We start from the raw sequence: 25172 nt of genomic DNA on the forward strand, positions 1-25172 counted from the left end.
CGTGGTGCTGATCTCTTCTGCACCAGTGTTGGTGGCCGAATTCCGGTTCGCGCGCTTTGCTGGGACCCCATTCGGGTTATCGCTTCTCGGCCTTTTGGCTAAGATCAAGTGTAGTATCTGTTCTTATCAGTTTAATATCTGATACGCCCCCTATCTGGGGGCCATATATTAAATGGATTTTTAGAACAGGGAGATGGAAGAAGAGCTTGCTCTGTCCACTCCACGCATTGACCTGGTATTGCAGTACTTCCAGGACCGGTGCACCTTCCTAATCTGTTATCCAAAAAAAGACTATTTCCATTCCTGGCACTTAATTTGGAGTATCAATTGTTTGTGCACCTTTGTACTAACTTTGTATTTAGAAATGCATGCATTTGCTGCTTCAAGGTTTAACCCTTGTGCATAAATACTTTGAAATCCTGCCTCCAGTGTATCATTTTGTGACTATTTCTTGACTCCTTGAATTGTACTTTCTGGAATCGAGGCAGTTAAATATTTTTACGTGACACTACACTTGATATCAGCATATGCGGCCTAGCCAAAAGACCGGAAGCCTGCCTAAATTAAATGACTTATCAATCGCTGCGACCTCCCAAAAAATAGGCAAACACTATGTGACTTACCTACGATCTTTCCACGGAAACATCAACTGGATCACAGCAATGGCATTTTTGGACCCCCCTCCCTCTCCATTTGAAATGGCTTGGTTTTTTTTTTGCTTTTTCTTTCTTGATCTCTTATATTTTTTTTCTTTTCTTTTTGCGCTCTCTTTTCTCTCTCTTTTGTTTTGGGAATTTTTTTTCCTCTTTCCTCTCTTTTGTTTTGGGAATTTTTTTTCCTCTTCCATTTTTTTTTGCCGAGCCCAACAATTGATGATCATTGAGAGGGGGATTTAGAAAAAGTATCACTTACCTTCTTCGGACCATCATTTGGGTGGTAACTGCCAATAAAAGAAAACATTGGCCCACCCAGCTCACCTACACATGACTGTCCTGTCTGCCTGTCTGTTCCAAGTGACTGTCTGGCTGTCAGGTTCCGCCGGATTCCGAGTGAGCAGCTTGTGATGTCATAGAGGGCAGATTGTGATGTCACACAAAGGGTCCTGCCACATGAATGCCTGTCCATCTGACTGTCTACTACTGCTGCTGAATGGGCTCAAAACAGGAAAGCCGTCATTGCACCTGATTGTGCAAGATTCCTCCTTCTCCTCTGCAGCAGCTAGCTGATTGATTTACTCAGCAGCAGTTCGTCAGGGACACAGGCATGCAGCAGCAAAGAGCGAGGAGACAGCTGGCTGCTGCTGCTTGCCTGTTGGTCGTCTGCCTAGTGGGTGTGTGTCTGTTGACGCGACGTCAACAGACGGGGCGGAGCACATGCAAATTTGGCCTCCTACCCAGCTGAGGCACCCTGCCCGCCCGCCGACGACCTAATCACAAAATCAGTTGGATGGCTACTCGTCCTCCGGTCCCTGTCCAGCACTTCAAGTCCTATTCACACCTGCCGTACAGCCAGGTATCTTTCAGACTGCAACGACATAGAAGTGATGTGTGTGTGTTAGATGTGTCCGTGGTGCTGATCTCTTCTGCACCAGTGTTGGTGGCCGAATTCCGGTTCGCGCGCTTTGCTGGGACCCCATTCGGGTTATCGCTTCTCGGCCTTTTGGCTAAGATCAAGTGTAGTATCTGTTCTTATCAGTTTAATATCTGATACGCCCCCTATCTGGGGGCCATATATTAAATGGATTTTTAGAACAGGGAGATGGAAGAAGAGCTTGCTCTGTCCACTCCACGCATTGACCTGGTATTGCAGTACTTCCAGGACCGGTGCACCTTCCTAATCTGTTATCCAAAAAAAGACTATTTCCATTCCTGGCACTTAATTTGGAGTATCAATTGTTTGTGCACCTTTGTACTAACTTTGTATTTAGAAATGCATGCATTTGCTGCTTCAAGGTTTAACCCTTGTGCATAAATACTTTGAAATCCTGCCTCCAGTGTATCATTTTGTGACTATTTCTTGACTCCTTGAATTGTACTTTCTGGAATCGAGGCAGTTAAATATTTTTACGTGACACTACACTTGATATCAGCATATGCGGCCTAGCCAAAAGACCGGAAGCCTGCCTAAATTAAATGACTTATCAATCGCTGCGACCTCCCAAAAAATAGGCAAACACTATGTGACTTACCTACGATCTTTCCACGGAAACATCAACTGGATCACAGCAATGGCATTTTTGGACCCCCCTCCCTCTCCATTTGAAATGGCTTGGTTTTTTTTTTGCTTTTTCTTTCTTGATCTCTTATATTTTTTTTCTTTTCTTTTTGCGCTCTCTTTTCTCTCTCTTTTGTTTTGGGAAATTTTTTCCTCTTTCCTCTCTTTTGTTTTGGGAATTTTTTTTCCTCTTCCATTTTTTTTTGCCGAGCCCAACAATTGATGATCATTGAGAGGGGGATTTAGAAAAAGTATCACTTACCTTCTTCGGACCATCATTTGGGTGGTAACTGCCAATAAAAGAAAACATTGGCCCACCCAGCTCACCTACACATGACTGTCCTGTCTGCCTGTCTGTTCCAAGTGACTGTCTGGCTGTCAGGTTCCGCCGGATTCCGAGTGAGCAGCTTGTGATGTCATAGAGGGCAGATTGTGATGTCACACAAAGGGTCCTGCCACATGAATGCCTGTCCATCTGACTGTCTACTACTGCTGCTGAATGGGCTCAAAACAGGAAAGCCGTCATTGCACCTGATTGTGCAAGATTCCTCCTTCTCCTCTGCAGCAGCTAGCTGATTGATTTACTCAGCAGCAGTTCGTCAGGGACACAGGCATGCAGCAGCAAAGAGCGAGGAGACAGCTGGCTGCTGCTGCTTGCCTGTTGGTCGTCTGCCTAGTGGGTGTGTGTCTGTTGACGCGACGTCAACAGACGGGGCGGAGCACATGCAAATTTGGCCTCCTACCCAGCTGAGGCACCCTGCCCGCCCGCCGACGACCTAATCACAAAATCAGTTGGATGGCTACTCGTCCTCCGGTCCCTGTCCAGCACTTCAAGTCCTATTCACACCTGCCGTACAGCCAGGTATCTTTCAGACTGCAACGACATAGAAGTGATGTGTGTGTGTTAGATGTGTCCGTGGTGCTGATCTCTTCTGCACCAGTGTTGGTGGCCGAATTCCGGTTCGCGCGCTTTGCTGGGACCCCATTCGGGTTATCGCTTCTCGGCCTTTTGGCTAAGATCAAGTGTAGTATCTGTTCTTATCAGTTTAATATCTGATACGCCCCCTATCTGGGGGCCATATATTAAATGGATTTTTAGAACAGGGAGATGGAAGAAGAGCTTGCTCTGTCCACTCCACGCATTGACCTGGTATTGCAGTACTTCCAGGACCGGTGCACCTTCCTAATCTGTTATCCAAAAAAAGACTATTTCCATTCCTGGCACTTAATTTGGAGTATCAATTGTTTGTGCACCTTTGTACTAACTTTGTATTTAGAAATGCATGCATTTGCTGCTTCAAGGTTTAACCCTTGTGCATAAATACTTTGAAATCCTGCCTCCAGTGTATCATTTTGTGACTATTTCTTGACTCCTTGAATTGTACTTTCTGGAATCGAGGCAGTTAAATATTTTTACGTGACACTACACTTGATATCAGCATATGCGGCCTAGCCAAAAGACCGGAAGCCTGCCTAAATTAAATGACTTATCAATCGCTGCGACCTCCCAAAAAATAGGCAAACACTATGTGACTTACCTACGATCTTTCCACGGAAACATCAACTGGATCACAGCAATGGCATTTTTGGACCCCCCTCCCTCTCCATTTGAAATGGCTTGGTTTTTTTTTTGCTTTTTCTTTCTTGATCTCTTATATTTTTTTTCTTTTCTTTTTGTGCTCTCTTTTCTCTCTTTTGTTTTGGGAAATTTTTTTCCTCTTTCCTCTCTTTTGTTTTGGGAATTTTTTTTCCTCTTCCATTTTTTTTTGCCGAGCCCAACAATTGATGATCATTGAGAGGGGGATTTAGAAAAAGTATCACTTACCTTCTTCGGACCATCATTTGGGTGGTAACTGCCAATAAAAGAAAACATTGGCCCACCCAGCTCACCTACACATGACTGTCCTGTCTGCCTGTCTGTTCCAAGTGACTGTCTGGCTGTCAGGTTCCGCCGGATTCCGAGTGAGCAGCTTGTGATGTCATAGAGGGCAGATTGTGATGTCACACAAAGGGTCCTGCCACATGAATGCCTGTCCATCTGACTGTCTACTACTGCTGCTGAATGGGCTCAAAACAGGAAAGCCGTCATTGCACCTGATTGTGCAAGATTCCTCCTTCTCCTCTGCAGCAGCTAGCTGATTGATTTACTCAGCAGCAGTTCGTCAGGGACACAGGCATGCAGCAGCAAAGAGCGAGGAGACAGCTGGCTGCTGCTGCTTGCCTGTTGGTCGTCTGCCTAGTGGGTGTGTGTCTGTTGACGCGACGTCAACAGACGGGGCGGAGCACATGCAAATTTGGCCTCCTACCCAGCTGAGGCACCCTGCCCGCCCGCCGACGACCTAATCACAAAATCAGTTGGATGGCTACTCGTCCTCCGGTCCCTGTCCAGCACTTCAAGTCCTATTCACACCTGCCGTACAGCCAGGTATCTTTCAGACTGCAACGACATAGAAGTGATGTGTGTGTGTTAGATGTGTCCGTGGTGCTGATCTCTTCTGCACCAGTGTTGGTGGCCGAATTCCGGTTCGCGCGCTTTGCTGGGACCCCATTCGGGTTATCGCTTCTCGGCCTTTTGGCTAAGATCAAGTGTAGTATCTGTTCTTATCAGTTTAATATCTGATACGCCCCCTATCTGGGGGCCATATATTAAATGGATTTTTAGAACAGGGAGATGGAAGAAGAGCTTGCTCTGTCCACTCCACGCATTGACCTGGTATTGCAGTACTTCCAGGACCGGTGCACCTTCCTAATCTGTTATCCAAAAAAAGACTATTTCCATTCCTGGCACTTAATTTGGAGTATCAATTGTTTGTGCACCTTTGTACTAACTTTGTATTTAGAAATGCATGCATTTGCTGCTTCAAGGTTTAACCCTTGTGCATAAATACTTTGAAATCCTGCCTCCAGTGTATCATTTTGTGACTATTTCTTGACTCCTTGAATTGTACTTTCTGGAATCGAGGCAGTTAAATATTTTTACGTGACACTACACTTGATATCAGCATATGCGGCCTAGCCAAAAGACCGGAAGCCTGCCTAAATTAAATGACTTATCAATCGCTGCGACCTCCCAAAAAATAGGCAAACACTATGTGACTTACCTACGATCTTTCCACGGAAACATCAACTGGATCACAGCAATGGCATTTTTGGACCCCCCTCCCTCTCCATTTGAAATGGCTTGGGTTTTTTTTTGCTTTTTCTTTCTTGATCTCTTATATTTTTTTTCTTTTCTTTTTGCGCTCTCTTTTCTCTCTCTTTTGTTTTGGGAAATTTTTTTCCTCTTTCCTCTCTTTTGTTTTGGGAATTTTTTTTCCTCTTCCATTTTTTTTTGCCGAGCCCAACAATTGATGATCATTGAGAGGGGGATTTAGAAAAAGTATCACTTACCTTCTTCGGACCATCATTTGGGTGGTAACTGCCAATAAAAGAAAACATTGGCCCACCCAGCTCACCTACACATGACTGTCCTGTCTGCCTGTCTGTTCCAAGTGACTGTCTGGCTGTCAGGTTCCGCCGGATTCCGAGTGAGCAGCTTGTGATGTCATAGAGGGCAGATTGTGATGTCACACAAAGGGTCCTGCCACATGAATGCCTGTCCATCTGACTGTCTACTACTGCTGCTGAATGGGCTCAAAACAGGAAAGCCGTCATTGCACCTGATTGTGCAAGATTCCTCCTTCTCCTCTGCAGCAGCTAGCTGATTGATTTACTCAGCAGCAGTTCGTCAGGGACACAGGCATGCAGCAGCAAAGAGCGAGGAGACAGCTGGCTGCTGCTGCTTGCCTGTTGGTCGTCTGCCTAGTGGGTGTGTGTCTGTTGACGCGACGTCAACAGACGGGGCGGAGCACATGCAAATTTGGCCTCCTACCCAGCTGAGGCACCCTGCCCGCCCGCCGACGACCTAATCACAAAATCAGTTGGATGGCTACTCGTCTTCCGGTCCCTGTCCAGCACATCAAGTCCTATTCACACCTGCCGTACAGCCAGGTATCTTTCAGACTGCAACGACATAGAAGTGATGTGTGTGTGTTAGATGTGTCCGTGGTGCTGATCTCTTCTGCACCAGTGTTGGTGGCCGAATTCCGGTTCGCGCGCTTTGCTGGGACCCCATTCGGGTTATCGCTTCTCGGCCTTTTGGCTAAGATCAAGTGTAGTATCTGTTCTTATCAGTTTAATATCTGATACGCCCCCTATCTGGGGGCCATATATTAAATGGATTTTTAGAACAGGGAGATGGAAGAAGAGCTTGCTCTGTCCACTCCACGCATTGACCTGGTATTGCAGTACTTCCAGGACCGGTGCACCTTCCTAATCTGTTATCCAAAAAAAGACTATTTCCATTCCTGGCACTTAATTTGGAGTATCAATTGTTTGTGCACCTTTGTACTAACTTTGTATTTAGAAATGCATGCATTTGCTGCTTCAAGGTTTAACCCTTGTGCATAAATACTTTGAAATCCTGCCTCCAGTGTATCATTTTGTGACTATTTCTTGACTCCTTGAATTGTACTTTCTGGAATCGAGGCAGTTAAATATTTTTACGTGACACTACACTTGATATCAGCATATGCGGCCTAGCCAAAAGACCGGAAGCCTGCCTAAATTAAATGACTTATCAATCGCTGCGACCTCCCAAAAAATAGGCAAACACTATGTGACTTACCTACGATCTTTCCACGGAAACATCAACTGGATCACAGCAATGGCATTTTTGGACCCCCCTCCCTCTCCATTTGAAATGGCTTGGTTTTTTTTTTGCTTTTTCTTTCTTGATCTCTTATATTTTTTTTCTTTTCTTTTTGCGCTCTCTTTTCTCTCTCTTTTGTTTTGGGAAATTTTTTTCCTCTTTCCTCTCTTTTGTTTTGGGAATTTTTTTTCCTCTTCCATTTTTTTTTGCCGAGCCCAACAATTGATGATCATTGAGAGGGGGATTTAGAAAAAGTATCACTTACCTTCTTCGGACCATCATTTGGGTGGTAACTGCCAATAAAAGAAAACATTGGCCCACCCAGCTCACCTACACATGACTGTCCTGTCTGCCTGTCTGTTCCAAGTGACTGTCTGGCTGTCAGGTTCCGCCGGATTCCGAGTGAGCAGCTTGTGATGTCATAGAGGGCAGATTGTGATGTCACACAAAGGGTCCTGCCACATGAATGCCTGTCCATCTGACTGTCTACTACTGCTGCTGAATGGGCTCAAAACAGGAAAGCCGTCATTGCACCTGATTGTGCAAGATTCCTCCTTCTCCTCTGCAGCAGCTAGCTGATTGATTTACTCAGCAGCAGTTCGTCAGGGACACAGGCATGCAGCAGCAAAGAGCGAGGAGACAGCTGGCTGCTGCTGCTTGCCTGTTGGTCGTCTGCCTAGTGGGTGTGTGTCTGTTGACGCGACGTCAACAGACGGGGCGGAGCACATGCAAATTTGGCCTCCTACCCAGCTGAGGCACCCTGCCCGCCCGCCGACGACCTAATCACAAAATCAGTTGGATGGCTACTCGTCCTCCGGTCCCTGTCCAGCACTTCAAGTCCTATTCACACCTGCCGTACAGCCAGGTATCTTTCAGACTGCAACGACATAGAAGTGATGTGTGTGTGTTAGATGTGTCCGTGGTGCTGATCTCTTCTGCACCAGTGTTGGTGGCCGAATTCCGGTTCGCGCGCTTTGCTGGGACCCCATTCGGGTTATCGCTTCTCGGCCTTTTGGCTAAGATCAAGTGTAGTATCTGTTCTTATCAGTTTAATATCTGATACGCCCCCTATCTGGGGGCCATATATTAAATGGATTTTTAGAACAGGGAGATGGAAGAAGAGCTTGCTCTGTCCACTCCACGCATTGACCTGGTATTGCAGTACTTCCAGGACCGGTGCACCTTCCTAATCTGTTATCCAAAAAAAGACTATTTCCATTCCTGGCACTTAATTTGGAGTATCAATTGTTTGTGCACCTTTGTACTAACTTTGTATTTAGAAATGCATGCATTTGCTGCTTCAAGGTTTAACCCTTGTGCATAAATACTTTGAAATCCTGCCTCCAGTGTATCATTTTGTGACTATTTCTTGACTCCTTGAATTGTACTTTCTGGAATCGAGGCAGTTAAATATTTTTACGTGACACTACACTTGATATCAGCATATGCGGCCTAGCCAAAAGACCGGAAGCCTGCCTAAATTAAATGACTTATCAATCGCTGCGACCTCCCAAAAAATAGGCAAACACTATGTGACTTACCTACGATCTTTCCACGGAAACATCAACTGGATCACAGCAATGGCATTTTTGGACCCCCCTCCCTCTCCATTTGAAATGGCTTGGTTTTTTTTTTGCTTTTTCTTTCTTGATCTCTTATATTTTTTTTCTTTTCTTTTTGCGCTCTCTTTTCTCTCTCTTTTGTTTTGGGAAATTTTTTTCCTCTTTCCTCTCTTTTGTTTTGGGAATTTTTTTTCCTCTTCCATTTTTTTTTGCCGAGCCCAACAATTGATGATCATTGAGAGGGGGATTTAGAAAAAGTATCACTTACCTTCTTCGGACCATCATTTGGGTGGTAACTGCCAATAAAAGAAAACATTGGCCCACCCAGCTCACCTACACATGACTGTCCTGTCTGCCTGTCTGTTCCAAGTGACTGTCTGGCTGTCAGGTTCCGCCGGATTCCGAGTGAGCAGCTTGTGATGTCATAGAGGGCAGATTGTGATGTCACACAAAGGGTCCTGCCACATGAATGCCTGTCCATCTGACTGTCTACTACTGCTGCTGAATGGGCTCAAAACAGGAAAGCCGTCATTGCACCTGATTGTGCAAGATTCCTCCTTCTCCTCTGCAGCAGCTAGCTGATTGATTTACTCAGCAGCAGTTCGTCAGGGACACAGGCATGCAGCAGCAAAGAGCGAGGAGACAGCTGGCTGCTGCTGCTTGCCTGTTGGTCGTCTGCCTAGTGGGTGTGTGTCTGTTGACGCGACGTCAACAGACGGGGCGGAGCACATGCAAATTTGGCCTCCTACCCAGCTGAGGCACCCTGCCCGCCCGCCGACGACCTAATCACAAAATCAGTTGGATGGCTACTCGTCCTCCGGTCCCTGTCCAGCACTTCAAGTCCTATTCACACCTGCCGTACAGCCAGGTATCTTTCAGACTGCAACGACATAGAAGTGATGTGTGTGTGTTAGATGTGTCCGTGGTGCTGATCTCTTCTGCACCAGTGTTGGTGGCCGAATTCCGGTTCGCGCGCTTTGCTGGGACCCCATTCGGGTTATCGCTTCTCGGCCTTTTGGCTAAGATCAAGTGTAGTATCTGTTCTTATCAGTTTAATATCTGATACGCCCCCTATCTGGGGGCCATATATTAAATGGATTTTTAGAACAGGGAGATGGAAGAAGAGCTTGCTCTGTCCACTCCACGCATTGACCTGGTATTGCAGTACTTCCAGGACCGGTGCACCTTCCTAATCTGTTATCCAAAAAAAGACTATTTCCATTCCTGGCACTTAATTTGGAGTATCAATTGTTTGTGCACCTTTGTACTAACTTTGTATTTAGAAATGCATGCATTTGCTGCTTCAAGGTTTAACCCTTGTGCATAAATACTTTGAAATCCTGCCTCCAGTGTATCATTTTGTGACTATTTCTTGACTCCTTGAATTGTACTTTCTGGAATCGAGGCAGTTAAATATTTTTACGTGACACTACACTTGATATCAGCATATGCGGCCTAGCCAAAAGACCGGAAGCCTGCCTAAATTAAATGACTTATCAATCGCTGCGACCTCCCAAAAAATAGGCAAACACTATGTGACTTACCTACGATCTTTCCACGGAAACATCAACTGGATCACAGCAATGGCATTTTTGGACCCCCCTCCCTCTCCATTTGAAATGGCTTGGTTTTTTTTTTGCTTTTTCTTTCTTGATCTCTTATATTTTTTTTCTTTTCTTTTTGCGCTCTCTTTTCTCTCTCTTTTGTTTTGGGAAATTTTTTTCCTCTTTCCTCTGTTTTGTTTTGGGAATTTTTTTTCCTCTTCCATTTTTTTTTGCCGAGCCCAACAATTGATGATCATTGAGAGGGGGATTTAGAAAAAGTATCACTTACCTTCTTCGGACCATCATTTGGGTGGTAACTGCCAATAAAAGAAAACATTGGCCCACCCAGCTCACCTACACATGACTGTCCTGTCTGCCTGTCTGTTCCAAGTGACTGTCTGGCTGTCAGGTTCCGCCGGATTCCGAGTGAGCAGCTTGTGATGTCATAGAGGGCAGATTGTGATGTCACACAAAGGGTCCTGCCACATGAATGCCTGTCCATCTGACTGTCTACTACTGCTGCTGAATGGGCTCAAAACAGGAAAGCCGTCATTGCACCTGATTGTGCAAGATTCCTCCTTCTCCTCTGCAGCAGCTAGCTGATTGATTTACTCAGCAGCAGTTTGTCAGGGACACAGGCATGCAGCAGCAAAGAGCGAGGAGACAGCTGGCTGCTGCTGCTTGCCTGTTGGTCGTCTGCCTAGTGGGTGTGTGTCTGTTGACGCGACGTCAACAGACGGGGCGGAGCACATGCAAATTTGGCCTCCTACCCAGCTGAGGCACCCTGCCCGCCCGCCGACGACCTAATCACAAAATCAGTTGGATGGCTACTCGTCCTCCGGTCCCTGTCCAGCACTTCAAGTCCTATTCACACCTGCCGTACAGCCAGGTATCTTTCAGACTGCAACGACATAGAAGTGATGTGTGTGTGTTAGATGTGTCCGTGGTGCTGATCTCTTCTGCACCAGTGTTGGTGGCCGAATTCCGGTTCGCGCGCTTTGCTGGGACCCCATTCGGGTTATCGCTTCTCGGCCTTTTGGCTAAGATCAAGTGTAGTATCTGTTCTTATCAGTTGGGTATGGACTGGCCTCTGGCAGAGAATAGAGAAAGGTGAGACTGAGTAGCTGCTCTGATGGGCGGAGGGTGTGGGACCCCTCTGTTTTTTCCCGGGAGTAGTGAAAAGTCTCACTAAGTATCTTCACCTCTGCCTTTGGTAGGAGGTGTTGTTTCCGTAAATCCACTGGTAAGAGGGGGGGAGAAACACTGGGCCTAGTAGTTTGACTCTCCTGACGGGGTTTGTAGCCCCCGAAGGATGAGCAGCGAAAGGCTCAGTCTAGTATCCAATCCCAGGGAGCGGAGAAAAGCTGAGACCGAGTAGATTGGTCCAGGTTGGGGCAGGTCCTCAGCCTGGGCACAGCGAAAAGCTCAGCCTAGTATCTTAACCCTGGGAGCGGAGAAACACTGGGACTGAGTAGATTGCTCTTCCGGAGGGGGTGCAGTCCCAAAGGGAGTCTTTCGAAAAGCCCAGTGGAGTACCCATTCCCATGCCGGGGGCTGGAAAATGCCTGCCTGGTGAGACAGAGAAAAGCTTGGTCGGACGCTGAAGGGTCGGCTGCCTGGAGTCCGAGGCTGCACTGTGCCCCCGGGGAAACTCGGGGGTGCCGGACATGCACGGGTGATCCCAAGTCACCTTGCACGAATGGCACTTGCACTGCGCACTTCCCTTTAGGTTAGCGCTTCACGTCCTTACCCTGTCCTTTTGGATGGGGTAGGACAATTTTTCACACCCCCCCCGGCCTTCTGGCTAGGGCCTTATTCTTTTCTTTTTATGATTTGCACGTTTTGCACTCCACGTTTTTCGTTAGTTTGTCACGTTTTTTCATTTGGGTAGTGCGGCTGTCCCTAACGGGCCTTCCGTTCCCCAAACGTGACTGGGACTCTTCACCTTTTGGGGAGAGTCCCGGTTCCCTCGAGGGCAACCCCGAGCCGCAAGGCGGAGGGAAGCCAAAGCGGGTCCCTCCAAACCTTCGGGTGCGGAGGACCCACCGTCCGAAACCCTTCCGGGGGTGGAGGAAACGCGGGTCCCTCTGAGCTTCGGCGAAGAGGACCCACCGATCCCTTTTTTCCCTTCCTCGGCCTTATGGTTGAGGGGGGTTAGGGGAACCATGGGGCCTTTCTCCTTTGGGAGAGGGCCACAAGTTCTGTACGGCTGCCCCCTGTGCACGCGTTTAGTCACGTCACTGGTGGTGGTGGGAGCACACCTCGGGCTCCCTGAGTTTCTTCAAACATCTGTTCTTATCAGTTGGGTATGGACTGGCCTCTGGCAGAGAATAGAGAAAGGTGAGACTGAGTAGCTGCTCTGATGGGCGGAGGGTGTGGGACCCCTCTGTTTTTTCCCGGGAGTAGTGAAAAGTCTCACTAAGTATCTTCACCTCTGCCTTTGGTAGGAGGTGTTGTTTCCGTAAATCCACTGGTAAGAGGGGGGGAGAAACACTGGGCCTAGTAGTTTGACTCTCCTGACGGGGTTTGTAGCCCCCGAAGGATGAGCAGCGAAAGGCTCAGTCTAGTATCCAATCCCAGGGAGCGGAGAAAAGCTGAGACCGAGTAGATTGGTCCAGGTTGGGGCAGGTCCTCAGCCTGGGCACAGCGAAAAGCTCAGCCTAGTATCTTAACCCTGGGAGCGGAGAAACACTGGGACTGAGTAGATTGCTCTTCTGGAGGGGGTGCAGCCCCAAAGGGAGTCTTTCGAAAAGCCCAGTGGAGTACCCATTCCCATGCCGGGGGCTGGAAAATGCCTGCTGGTGAGACAGAGAAAAGCTTGGTCGGATGCTGAAGGGTCGGCTGCCTGGAGTCCGAGGCTGCACTGTGCCCCCGGGGAAACTCGGGGGTGCCGGACATGCACGGGTGATCCCAAGTCACCTTGCACGAATGGCACTTGCACTGCGCACTTCCCTTTAGGTTAGCGCTTCACGTCCTTACCCTGTCCTTTTGGATGGGGTAGGACAATTTTTCACACCCCCCCCGGCCTTTTGGCTAGGGCCTTATTCTTTTCTTTTTATGATTTGCACGTTTTGCACTCCACGTTTTTCGTTAGTTTGTCACGTTTTTTCATTTGGGTAGTGCGGCTGTCCCTGACGGGCCTTCCGTTCCCCAAACGTGACTGGGACTCTTCACCTTCTGGGGAGAGTCCCGGTTCCCTCGAGGGCAACCCCGAGCCGCAAGGCGGAGGGAAGCCTAAGCGGGTCCCTCCAAACCTTCGGGTGCGGAGGACCCACCGTCCGAAACCCTTCCGGGGGTGGAGGAAACGCGGGTCCCTCTGAGCTTCGGCGAAGAGGACCCACCGATCCCTTTTTTCCCTTCCTCGGCCTTATGGTTGAGGGGGGTTAGGGGAACCATGGAGCCTTTCTCCCTTGGGAGAGGGCCACAAGTTCTGTACGGCTGCCCCCTGTGCACGCGTTTAGTCACGTCACTGGTGGTGGTGGGAGCACACCTCGGGCTCCCTGAGTTTCTTCAAACTCATCTGTTCTTATCAGTTTAATATCTGATACGCCCCCTATCTGGGGGCCATATATTAAATGGATTTTTAGAACAGGGAGATGGAAGAAGAGCTTGCTCTGTCCACTCCACGCATTGACCTGGTATTGCAGTACTTCCAGGACCGGTGCACCTTCCTAATCTGTTATCCAAAAAAAGACTATTTCCATTCCTGGCACTTAATTTGGAGTATCAATTGTTTGTGCACCTTTGTACTAACTTTGTATTTAGAAATGCATGCATTTGCTGCTTCAAGGTTTAACCCTTGTGCATAAATACTTTGAAATCCTGCCTCCAGTGTATCATTTTGTGACTATTTCTTGACTCCTTGAATTGTACTTTCTGGAATCGAGGCAGTTAAATATTTTTACGTGACACTACACTTGATATCAGCATATGCGGCCTAGCCAAAAGACCGGAAGCCTGCCTAAATTAAATGACTTATCAATCGCTGCGACCTCCCAAAAAATAGGCAAACACTATGTGACTTACCTACGATCTTTCCACGGAAACATCAACTGGATCACAGCAATGGCATTTTTGGACCCCCCTCCCTCTCCATTTGAAATGGCTTGGTTTTTTTTTTGCTTTTTCTTTCTTGATCTCTTATATTTTTTTTCTTTTCTTTTTGCGCTCTCTTTTCTCTCTCTTTTGTTTTGGGAAATTTTTTTCCTCTTTCCTCTCTTTTGTTTTGGGAATTTTTTTTCCTCTTCCATTTTTTTTTGCCGAGCCCAACAATTGATGATCATTGAGAGGGGGATTTAGAAAAAGTATCACTTACCTTCTTCGGACCATCATTTGGGTGGTAACTGCCAATAAAAGAAAACATTGGCCCACCCAGCTCACCTACACATGACTGTCCTGTCTGCCTGTCTGTTCCAAGTGACTGTCTGGCTGTCAGGTTCCGCCGGATTCCGAGTGAGCAGCTTGTGATGTCATAGAGGGCAGATTGTGATGTCACACAAAGGGTCCTGCCACATGAATGCCTGTCCATCTGACTGTCTACTACTGCTGCTGAATGGGCTCAAAACAGGAAAGCCGTCATTGCACCTGATTGTGCAAGATTCCTCCTTCTCCTCTGCAGCAGCTAGCTGATTGATTTACTCAGCAGCAGTTCGTCAGGGACACAGGCATGCAGCAGCAAAGAGCGAGGAGACAGCTGGCTGCTGCTGCTTGCCTGTTGGTCGTCTGCCTAGTGGGTGTGTGTCTGTTGACGCGACGTCAACAGACGGGGCGGAGCACATGCAAATTTGGCCTCCTACCCAGCTGAGGCACCCTGCCCGCCCGCCGACGACCTAATCACAAAATCAGTTGGATGGCTACTCGTCCTCCGGTCCCTGTCCAGCACTTCAAGTCCTATTCACACCTGCCGTACAGCCAGGTATCTTTCAGACTGCAACGACATAGAAGTGATGTGTGTGTGTTAGATGTGTCCGTGGTGCTGATCTCTTCTGCACCAGTGTTGGTGGCCGAATTCCGGTTCGCGCGCTTTGCTGGGACCCCATTCGGGTTATCGCTTCTCGGCCTTTTGGCTAAGATCAAGTGTAGTATCTGTTCTTATCAGTTTAATATCTGATACGCCCCCTATCTGGGGGCCATATATTAAATGGATTTTTAGAACAGGGAGATGGAAGAAGAGCTTGCTCTGTCCACTCCACGCATTGACCTGGTATTGCAGTACTTCCAGGACCGGTGCACCTTCCTAATCTGTTATCCAAAAAAAGACTATTTCCATTCCTGGCACTTAATTTGGAGTATCAATTGTTTGTGCACCTTTGTACTAACTTTGTATTTAGAAATGCATGCATTTGCTGCTTCAAGGTTTAACCCTTGTGCATAAATACTTTGAAATCCTGCCTCCAGTGTATCATTTTGTGACTATTTCTTGACTCCTTGAATTGTACTTTCTGGAATCGAGGCAGTTAAATATTTTTACGTGACACTACACTTGATATCAGCATATGCGGCCTAGCCAAAAGACCGGAAGCCTGCCTAAATTAAATGACTTATCAATCGCTGCGACCTCCCAAAAAATAGGCAAACACTATGTGACTTACCTACGATCTTTCCACGGAAACATCAACTGGATCACAGCAATGGCATTTTTGGACCCCCCTCCCTCTCCATTTGAAATGGCTTGGTTTTTTTTTTGCTTTTTCTTTCTTGATCTCTTATATTTTTTTTCTTTTCTTTTTGCGCTCTCTTTTCTCTCTCTTTTGTTTTGGGAAATTTTTTTCCTCTTTCCTCTCTTTTGTTTTGGGAATTTTTTTTCCTCTTCCATTTTTTTTTGCCGAGCCCAACAATTGATGATCATTGAGAGGGGGATTTAGAAAAAGTATCACTTACCTTCTTCGGACCATCATTTGGGTGGTAACTGCCAATAAAAGAAAACATTGGCCCACCCAGCTCACCTACACATGACTGTCCTGTCTGCCTGTCTGTTCCAAGTGACTGTCTGGCTGTCAGGTTCCGCCGGATTCCGAGTGAGCAGCTTGTGATGTCATAGAGGGCAGATTGTGATGTCACACAAAGGGTCCTGCCACATGAATGCCTGTCCATCTGACTGTCTACTACTGCTGCTGAATGGGCTCAAAACAGGAAAGCCGTCATTGCACCTGATTGTGCAAGATTCCTCCTTCTCCTCTGCAGCAGCTAGCTGATTGATTTACTCAGCAGCAGTTCGTCAGGGACACAGGCATGCAGCAGCAAAGAGCGAGGAGACAGCTGGCTGCTGCTGCTTGCCTGTTGGTCGTCTGCCTAGTGGGTGTGTGTCTGTTGACGCGACGTCAACAGACGGGGCGGAGCACATGCAAATTTGGCCTCCTACCCAGCTGAGGCACCCTGCCCGCCCGCCGACGACCTAATCACAAAATCAGTTGGATGGCTACTCGTCCTCCGGTCCCTGTCCAGCACTTCAAGTCCTATTCACACCTGCCGTACAGCCAGGTATCTTTCAGACTGCAACGACATAGAAGTGATGTGTGTGTGTTAGATGTGTCCGTGGTGCTGATCTCTTCTGCACCAGTGTTGGTGGCCGAATTCCGGTTCGCGCGCTTTGCTGGGACCCCATTCGGGTTATCGCTTCTCGGCCTTTTGGCTAAGATCAAGTGTAGTATCTGTTCTTATCAGTTTAATATCTGATACGCCCCCTATCTGGGGGCCATATATTAAATGGATTTTTAGAACAGGGAGATGGAAGAAGAGCTTGCTCTGTCCACTCCACGCATTGACCTGGTATTGCAGTACTTCCAGGACCGGTGCACCTTCCTAATCTGTTATCCAAAAAAAGACTATTTCCATTCCTGGCACTTAATTTGGAGTATCAATTGTTTGTGCACCTTTGTACTAACTTTGTATTTAGAAATGCATGCGTTTGCTGCTTCAAGGTTTAACCCTTGTGCATAAATACTTTGAAATCCTGCCTCCAGTGTATCATTTTGTGACTATTTCTTGACTCCTTGAATTGTACTTTCTGGAATCGAGGCAGTTAAATATTTTTACGTGACACTACACTTGATATCAGCATATGCGGCCTAGCCAAAAGACCGGAAGCCTGCCTAAATTAAATGACTTATCAATCGCTGCGACCTCCCAAAAAATAGGCAAACACTATGTGACTTACCTACGATCTTTCCACGGAAACATCAACTGGATCACAGCAATGGCATTTTTGGACCCCCCTCCCTCTCCATTTGAAATGGCTTGGTTTTTTTTTTGCTTTTTCTTTCTTGATCTCTTATATTTTTTTTCTTTTCTTTTTGCGCTCTCTTTTCTCTCTCTTTTGTTTTGGGAATTTTTTTTCCTCTTTCCTCTCTTTTGTTTTGGGAATTTTTTTTCCTCTTCCATTTTTTTTTGCCGAGCCCAACAATTGATGATCATTGAGAGGGGGATTTAGAAAAAGTATCACTTACCTTCTTCGGACCATCATTTGGGTGGTAACTGCCAATAAAAGAAAACATTGGCCCACCCAGCTCACCTACACATGACTGTCCTGTCTGCCTGTCTGTTCCAAGTGACTGTCTGGCTGTCAGGTTCCGCCGGATTCCGAGTGAGCAGCTTGTGATGTCATAGAGGGCAGATTGTGATGTCACACAAAGGGTCCTGCCACATGAATGCCTGTCCATCTGACTGTCTACTACTGCTGCTGAATGGGCTCAAAACAGGAAAGCCGTCATTGCACCTGATTGTGCAAGATTCCTCCTTCTCCTCTGCAGCAGCTAGCTGATTGATTTACTCAGCAGCAGTTCGTCAGGGACACAGGCATGCAGCAGCAAAGAGCGAGGAGACAGCTGGCTGCTGCTGCTTGCCTGTTGGTCGTCTGCCTAGTGGGTGTGTGTCTGTTGACGCGACGTCAACAGACGGGGCGGAGCACATGCAAATTTGGCCTCCTACCCAGCTGAGGCACCCTGCCCGCCCGCCGACGACCTAATCACAAAATCAGTTGGATGGCTACTCGTCCTCCGGTCCCTGTCCAGCACTTCAAGTCCTATTCACACCTGCCGTACAGCCAGGTATCTTTCAGACTGCAACGACATAGAAGTGATGTGTGTGTGTTAGATGTGTCCGTGGTGCTGATCTCTTCTGCACCAGTGTTGGTGGCCGAATTCCGGTTCGCGCGCTTTGCTGGGACCCCATTCGGGTTATCGCTTCTCGGCCTTTTGGCTAAGATCAAGTGTAGTATCTGTTCTTATCAGTTTAATATCTGATACGCCCCCTATCTGGGGGCCATATATTAAATGGATTTTTAGAACAGGGAGATGGAAGAAGAGCTTGCTCTGTCCACTCCACGCATTGACCTGGTATTGCAGTACTTCCAGGACCGGTGCACCTTCCTAATCTGTTATCCAAAAAAAGACTATTTCCATTCCTGGCACTTAATTTGGAGTATCAATTGTTTGTGCACCTTTGTACTAACTTTGTATTTAGAAATGCATGCATTTGCTGCTTCAAGGTTTAACCCTTGTGCATAAATACTTTGAAATCCTGCCTCCAGTGTATCATTTTGTGACTATTTCTTGACTCCTTGAATTGTACTTTCTGGAATCGAGGCAGTTAAATATTTTTACGTGACACTACACTTGATATCAGCATATGCGGCCTAGCCAAAAGACCGGAAGCCTGCCTAAATTAAATGACTTATCAATCGCTGCGACCTCCCAAAAAATAGGCAAACACTATGTGACTTACCTACGATCTTTCCACGGAAACATCAACTGGATCACAGCAATGGCATTTTTGGACCCCCCTCCCTCTCCATTTGAAATGGCTTGGTTTTTTTTTTGCTTTTTCTTTCTTGATCTCTTATATTTTTTTTCTTTTCTTTTTGCGCTCTCTTTTCTCTCTCTTTTGTTTTGGGAAATTTTTTTCCTCTTTCCTCTCTTTTGTTTTGGGAATTTTTTTTCCTCTTCCATTTTTTTTTGCCGAGCCCAACAATTGATGATCATTGAGAGGGGGATTTAGAAAAAGTATCACTTACCTTCTTCGGACCATCATTTGGGTGGTAACTGCCAATAAAAGAAAACATTGGCCCACCCAGCTCACCTACACATGACTGTCCTGTCTGCCTGTCTGTTCCAAGTGACTGTCTGGCTGTCAGGTTCTGCCGGATTCCGAGTGAGCAGCTTGTGATGTCATAGAGGGCAGATTGTGATGTCACACAAAGGGTCCTGCCACATGAATGCCTGTCCATCTGACTGTCTACTACTGCTGCTGAATGGGCTCAAAACAGGAAAGCCGTCATTGCACCTGATTGTGCAAGATTCCTCCTTCTCCTCTGCAGCAGCTAGCTGATTGATTTACTCAGCAGCAGTTCGTCAGGGACACAGGCATGCAGCAGCAAAGAGCGAGGAGACAGCTGGCTGCTGCTGCTTGCCTGTTGGTCGTCTGCCTAGTGGGTGTGTGTCTGTTGACGCGACGTCAACAGACGGGGCGGAGCACATGCAAATTTGGCCTCCTACCCAGCTGAGGCACCCTGCCCGCCCGCCGACGACCTAATCACAAAATCAGTTGGATGGCTACTCGTCCTCCGGTCCCTGTCCAGCACTTCAAGTCCTATTCACACCTGCCGTACAGCCAGGTATCTTTCAGACTGCAACGACATAGAAGTGATGTGTGTGTGTTAGATGTGTCCGTGGTGCTGATCTCTTCTGCACCAGTGTTGGTGGCCGAATTCCGGTTCGCGCGCTTTGCTGGGACCCCATTCGGGTTATCGCTTCTCGGCCTTTTGGCTAAGATCAAGTGTAGTATCTGTTCTTATCAGTTTAATATCTGATACGCCCCCTATCTGGGGGCCATATATTAAATGGATTTTTAGAACAGGGAGATGGAAGAAGAGCTTGCTCTGTCCACTCCACGCATTGACCTGGTATTGCAGTACTTCCAGGACCGGTGCACCTTCCTAATCTGTTATCCAAAAAAAGACTATTTCCATTCCTGGCACTTAATTTGGAGTATCAATTGTTTGTGCACCTTTGTACTAACTTTGTATTTAGAAATGCATGCATTTGCTGCTTCAAGGTTTAACCCTTGTGCATAAATACTTTGAAATCCTGCCTCCAGTGTATCATTTTGTGACTATTTCTTGACTCCTTGAATTGTACTTTCTGGAATCGAGGCAGTTAAATATTTTTACGTGACACTACACTTGATATCAGCATATGCGGCCTAGCCAAAAGACCGGAAGCCTGCCTAAATTAAATGACTTATCAATCGCTGCGACCTCCCAAAAAATAGGCAAACACTATGTGACTTACCTACGATCTTTCCACGGAAACATCAACTGGATCACAGCAATGGCATTTTTGGACCCCCCTCCCTCTCCATTTGAAATGGCTTGGTTTTTTTTTTTGCTTTTTCTTTCTTGATCTCTTATATTTTTTTTCTTTTCTTTTTGCGCTCTCTTTTCTCTCTCTTTTGTTTTGGGAAATTTTTTTCCTCTTTCCTCTCTTTTGTTTTGGGAATTTTTTTTCCTCTTCCATTTTTTTTTGCCGAGCCCAACAATTGATGATCATTGAGAGGGGGATTAAGAAAAAGTATCACTTACCTTCTTCGGACCATCATTTGGGTGGTAACTGCCAATAAAAGAAAACATTGGCCCACCCAGCTCACCTACACATGACTGTCCTGTCTGCCTGTCTGTTCCAAGTGACTGTCTGGCTGTCAGGTTCCGCCGGATTCCGAGTGAGCAGCTTGTGATGTCATAGAGGGCAGATTGTGATGTCACACAAAGGGTCCTGCCACATGAATGCCTGTCCATCTGACTGTCTACTACTGCTGCTGAATGGGCTCAAAACAGGAAAGCCGTCATTGCACCTGATTGTGCAAGATTCCTCCTTCTCCTCTGCAGCAGCTAGCTGATTGATTTACTCAGCAGCAGTTCGTCAGGGACACAGGCATGCAGCAGCAAAGAGCGAGGAGACAGCTGGCTGCTGCTGCTTGCCTGTTGGTCGTCTGCCTAGTGGGTGTGTGTCTGTTGACGCGACGTCAACAGACGGGGCGGAGCACATGCAAATTTGGCCTCCTACCCAGCTGAGGCACCCTGCCCGCCCGCCGACGACCTAATCACAAAATCAGTTGGATGGCTACTCGTCCTCCGGTCCCTGTCCAGCACTTCAAGTCCTATTCACACCTGCCGTACAGCCAGGTATCTTTCAGACTGCAACGACATAGAAGTGATGTGTGTGTGTTAGATGTGTCCGTGGTGCTGATCTCTTCTGCACCAGTGTTGGTGGCCGAATTCCGGTTCGCGCGCTTTGCTGGGACCCCATTCGGGTTATCGCTTCTCGGCCTTTTGGCTAAGATCAAGTGTAGTATCTGTTCTTATCAGTTTAATATCTGATACGCCCCCTATCTGGGGGCCATATATTAAATGGATTTTTAGAACAGGGAGATGGAAGAAGAGCTTGCTCTGTCCACTCCACGCATTGACCTGGTATTGCAGTACTTCCAGGACCGGTGCACCTTCCTAATCTGTTATCCAAAAAAAGACTATTTCCATTCCTGGCACTTAATTTGGAGTATCAATTGTTTGTGCACCTTTGTACTAACTTTGTATTTAGAAATGCATGCATTTGCTGCTTCAAGGTTTAACCCTTGTGCATAAATACTTTGAAATCCTGCCTCCAGTGTATCATTTTGTGACTATTTCTTGACTCCTTGAATTGTACTTTCTGGAATCGAGGCAGTTAAATATTTTTACGTGACACTACACTTGATATCAGCATATGCGGCCTAGCCAAAAGACCGGAAGCCTGCCTAAATTAAATGACTTATCAATCGCTGCGACCTCCCAAAAAATAGGCAAACACTATGTGACTTACCTACGATCTTTCCACGGAAACATCAACTGGATCACAGCAATGGCATTTTTGGACCCCCCTCCCTCTCCATTTGAAATGGCTTGGTTTTTTTTTTGCTTTTTCTTTCTTGATCTCTTATATTTTTTTTCTTTTCTTTTTGCGCTCTCTTTTCTCTCTCTTTTGTTTTGGGAATTTTTTTTCCTCTTTCCTCTCTTTTGTTTTGGGAATTTTTTTTCCTCTTCCATTTTTTTTTGCCGAGCCCAACAATTGATGATCATTGAGAGGGGGATTTAGAAAAAGTATCACTTACCTTCTTCGGACCATCATTTGGGTGGTAACTGCCAATAAAAGAAAACATTGGCCCACCCAGCTCACCTACACATGACTGTCCTGTCTGCCTGTCTGTTCCAAGTGACTGTCTGGCTGTCAGGTTCCGCCGGATTCCGAGTGAGCAGCTTGTGATGTCATAGAGGGCAGATTGTGATGTCACACAAAGGGTCCTGCCACATGAATGCCTGTCCATCTGACTGTCTACTACTGCTGCTGAATGGGCTCAAAACAGGAAAGCCGTCATTGCACCTGATTGTGCAAGATTCCTCCTTCTCCTCTGCAGCAGCTAGCTGATTGATTTACTCAGCAGCAGTTCGTCAGGGACACAGGCATGCAGCAGCAAAGAGCGAGGAGACAGCTGGCTGCTGCTGCTTGCCTGTTGGTCGTCTGCCTAGTGGGTGTGTGTCTGTTGACGCGACGTCAACAGACGGGGCGGAGCACATGCAAATTTGGCCTCCTACCCAGCTGAGGCACCCTGCCCACCCGCCGACGACCTAATCACAAAATCAGTTGGATGGCTACTCGTCCTCCGGTCCCTGTCCAGCACTTCAAGTCCTATTCACACCTGCCGTACAGCCAGGTATCTTTCAGACTGCAACGACATAGAAGTGATGTGTGTGTGTTAGATGTGTCCGTGGTGCTGATCTCTTCTGCACCAGTGTTGGTGGCCGAATTCCGGTTCGCGCGCTTTGCTGGGACCCCATTCGGGTTATCGCTTCTCGGCCTTTTGGCTAAGATCAAGTGTAGTATCTGTTCTTATCAGTTTAATATCTGATACGCCCCCTATCTGGGGGCCATATATTAAATGGATTTTTAGAACAGGGAGATGGAAGAAGAGCTTGCTCTGTCCACTCCACGCATTGACCTGGTATTGCAGTACTTCCAGGACCGGTGCACCTTCCTAATCTGTTATCCAAAAAAAGACTATTTCCATTCCTGGCACTTAATTTGGAGTATCAATTGTTTGTGCACCTTTGTACTAACTTTGTATTTAGAAATGCATGCATTTGCTGCTTCAAGGTTTAACCCTTGTGCATAAATACTTTGAAATCCTGCCTCCAGTGTATCATTTTGTGACTATTTCTTGACTCCTTGAATTGTACTTTCTGGAATCGAGGCAGTTAAATATTTTTACGTGACACTACACTTGATATCAGCATATGCGGCCTAGCCAAAAGACCGGAAGCCTGCCTAAATTAAATGACTTATCAATCGCTGCGACCTCCCAAAAAATAGGCAAACACTATGTGACTTACCTACGATCTTTCCACGGAAACATCAACTGGATCACAGCAATGGCATTTTTGGACCCCCCTCCCTCTCCATTTGAAATGGCTTGGTTTTTTTTTTGCTTTTTCTTTCTTGATCTCTTATATTTTTTTTTCTTTTCTTTTTGCGCTCTCTTTTCTCTCTCTTTTGTTTTGGGAAATTTTTTTCCTCTTTCCTCTCTTTTGTTTTGGGAATTTTTTTTCCTCTTCCATTTTTTTTTGCCGAGCCCAACAATTGATGATCATTGAGAGGGGGATTTAGAAAAAGTATCACTTACCTTCTTCGGACCATCATTTGGGTGGTAACTGCCAATAAAAGAAAACATTGGCCCACCCAGCTCACCTACACATGACTGTCCTGTCTGCCTGTCTGTTCCAAGTGACTGTCTGGCTGTCAGGTTCCGCCGGATTCCGAGTGAGCAGCTTGTGATGTCATAGAGGGCAGATTGTGATGTCACACAAAGGGTCCTGCCACATGAATGCCTGTCCATCTGACTGTCTACTACTGCTGCTGAATGGGCTCAAAACAGGAAAGCCGTCATTGCACCTGATTGTGCAAGATTCCTCCTTCTCCTCTGCAGCAGCTAGCTGATTGATTTACTCAGCAGCAGTTCGTCAGGGACACAGGCATGCAGCAGCAAAGAGCGAGGAGACAGCTGGCTGCTGCTGCTTGCCTGTTGGTCGTCTGCCTAGTGGGTGTGTGTCTGTTGACGCGACGTCAACAGACGGGGCGGAGCACATGCAAATTTGGCCTCCTACCCAGCTGAGGCACCCTGCCCGCCCGCCGACGACCTAATCACAAAATCAGTTGGATGGCTACTCGTCCTCCGGTCCCTGTCCAGCACTTCAAGTCCTATTCACACCTGCCGTACAGCCAGGTATCTTTCAGACTGCAACGACATAGAAGTGATGTGTGTGTGTTAGATGTGTCCGTGGTGCTGATCTCTTCTGCACCAGTGTTGGTGGCCGAATTCCGGTTCGCGCGCTTTGCTGGGACCCCATTCGGGTTATCGCTTCTCGGCCTTTTGGCTAAGATCAAGTGTAGTATCTGTTCTTATCAGTTTAATATCTGATACGCCCCCTATCTGGGGGCCATATATTAAATGGATTTTTAGAACAGGGAGATGGAAGAAGAGCTTGCTCTGTCCACTCCACGCATTGACCTGGTATTGCAGTACTTCCAGGACCGGTGCACCTTCCTAATCTGTTATCCAAAAAAAGACTATTTCCATTCCTGGCACTTAATTTGGAGTATCAATTGTTTGTGCACCTTTGTACTAACTTTGTATTTAGAAATGCATGCATTTGCTGCTTCAAGGTTTAACCCTTGTGCATAAATACTTTGAAATCCTGCCTCCAGTGTATCATTTTGTGACTATTTCTTGACTCCTTGAATTGTACTTTCTGGAATCGAGGCAGTTAAATATTTTTACGTGACACTACACTTGATATCAGCATATGCGGCCTAGCCAAAAGACCGGAAGCCTGCCTAAATTAAATGACTTATCAATCGCTGCGACCTCCCAAAAAATAGGCAAACACTATGTGACTTACCTACGATCTTTCCACGGAAACATCAACTGGATCACAGCAATGGCATTTTTGGACCCCCCTCCCTCTCCATTTGAAATGGCTTGGTTTTTTTTTTGCTTTTTCTTTCTTGATCTCTTATATTTTTTTTCTTTTCTTTTTGCGCTCTCTTTTCTCTCTCTTTTGTTTTGGGAAATTTTTTT

General features: G+C 46.8%; 14 non-coding genes and 2 pseudogenes across 14 annotated transcripts; all 16 read left to right on the top strand.

Moving 5' to 3' along the window:
• The first annotated feature begins 78 nt into the window (after nucleotides 1-78).
• On the top strand, nucleotides 79-269 carry LOC146012266 (U2 spliceosomal RNA). The gene has a single exon (XR_014445435.1). It is a non-coding gene; the product is annotated as a U2 spliceosomal RNA (small nuclear RNA).
• A 1374-nt stretch (nucleotides 270-1643) lies between these two features.
• Nucleotides 1644-1834, top strand: LOC146012267 (U2 spliceosomal RNA). Its single transcript, XR_014445436.1, has one exon. It is a non-coding gene; the product is annotated as a U2 spliceosomal RNA (small nuclear RNA).
• A 1373-nt stretch (nucleotides 1835-3207) lies between these two features.
• LOC146012268 (U2 spliceosomal RNA) lies at nucleotides 3208-3398 on the top strand. The gene has a single exon (XR_014445437.1). It is a non-coding gene; the product is annotated as a U2 spliceosomal RNA (small nuclear RNA).
• A 1372-nt stretch (nucleotides 3399-4770) lies between these two features.
• Nucleotides 4771-4961, top strand: LOC146012269 (U2 spliceosomal RNA). Its single transcript, XR_014445438.1, has one exon. It is a non-coding gene; the product is annotated as a U2 spliceosomal RNA (small nuclear RNA).
• Nucleotides 4962-6335: 1374 nt separating this feature from the next.
• LOC146012270 (U2 spliceosomal RNA) lies at nucleotides 6336-6526 on the top strand. Its single transcript, XR_014445439.1, has one exon. It is a non-coding gene; the product is annotated as a U2 spliceosomal RNA (small nuclear RNA).
• Nucleotides 6527-7900: 1374 nt separating this feature from the next.
• On the top strand, nucleotides 7901-8091 carry LOC146012271 (U2 spliceosomal RNA). Its single transcript, XR_014445440.1, has one exon. It is a non-coding gene; the product is annotated as a U2 spliceosomal RNA (small nuclear RNA).
• A 1374-nt stretch (nucleotides 8092-9465) lies between these two features.
• LOC146012272 (U2 spliceosomal RNA) lies at nucleotides 9466-9656 on the top strand. Its single transcript, XR_014445441.1, has one exon. It is a non-coding gene; the product is annotated as a U2 spliceosomal RNA (small nuclear RNA).
• Nucleotides 9657-11030: 1374 nt separating this feature from the next.
• LOC146012732 (U2 spliceosomal RNA) lies at nucleotides 11031-11167 on the top strand (annotated as a pseudogene).
• A 2339-nt stretch (nucleotides 11168-13506) lies between these two features.
• LOC146012659 (U2 spliceosomal RNA) lies at nucleotides 13507-13682 on the top strand (annotated as a pseudogene).
• Nucleotides 13683-15056: 1374 nt separating this feature from the next.
• Nucleotides 15057-15247, top strand: LOC146012274 (U2 spliceosomal RNA). The gene has a single exon (XR_014445443.1). It is a non-coding gene; the product is annotated as a U2 spliceosomal RNA (small nuclear RNA).
• Nucleotides 15248-16621: 1374 nt separating this feature from the next.
• On the top strand, nucleotides 16622-16812 carry LOC146012275 (U2 spliceosomal RNA). The gene has a single exon (XR_014445444.1). It is a non-coding gene; the product is annotated as a U2 spliceosomal RNA (small nuclear RNA).
• A 1374-nt stretch (nucleotides 16813-18186) lies between these two features.
• Nucleotides 18187-18377, top strand: LOC146012276 (U2 spliceosomal RNA). The gene has a single exon (XR_014445445.1). It is a non-coding gene; the product is annotated as a U2 spliceosomal RNA (small nuclear RNA).
• A 1374-nt stretch (nucleotides 18378-19751) lies between these two features.
• LOC146012277 (U2 spliceosomal RNA) lies at nucleotides 19752-19942 on the top strand. The gene has a single exon (XR_014445446.1). It is a non-coding gene; the product is annotated as a U2 spliceosomal RNA (small nuclear RNA).
• Nucleotides 19943-21317: 1375 nt separating this feature from the next.
• On the top strand, nucleotides 21318-21508 carry LOC146012278 (U2 spliceosomal RNA). The gene has a single exon (XR_014445447.1). It is a non-coding gene; the product is annotated as a U2 spliceosomal RNA (small nuclear RNA).
• A 1374-nt stretch (nucleotides 21509-22882) lies between these two features.
• On the top strand, nucleotides 22883-23073 carry LOC146012279 (U2 spliceosomal RNA). Its single transcript, XR_014445448.1, has one exon. It is a non-coding gene; the product is annotated as a U2 spliceosomal RNA (small nuclear RNA).
• Nucleotides 23074-24448: 1375 nt separating this feature from the next.
• LOC146012280 (U2 spliceosomal RNA) lies at nucleotides 24449-24639 on the top strand. The gene has a single exon (XR_014445449.1). It is a non-coding gene; the product is annotated as a U2 spliceosomal RNA (small nuclear RNA).
• Nucleotides 24640-25172: the final 533 nt, after the last annotated feature.

The sequence above is a fragment of the Crinia signifera genome, chromosome 6 (assembly GCF_055691185.1).
Source record: "Crinia signifera chromosome 6, ASM5569118v1, whole genome shotgun sequence".
NCBI classification, from domain to species: domain Eukaryota; kingdom Metazoa; phylum Chordata; class Amphibia; order Anura; family Myobatrachidae; genus Crinia; species Crinia signifera.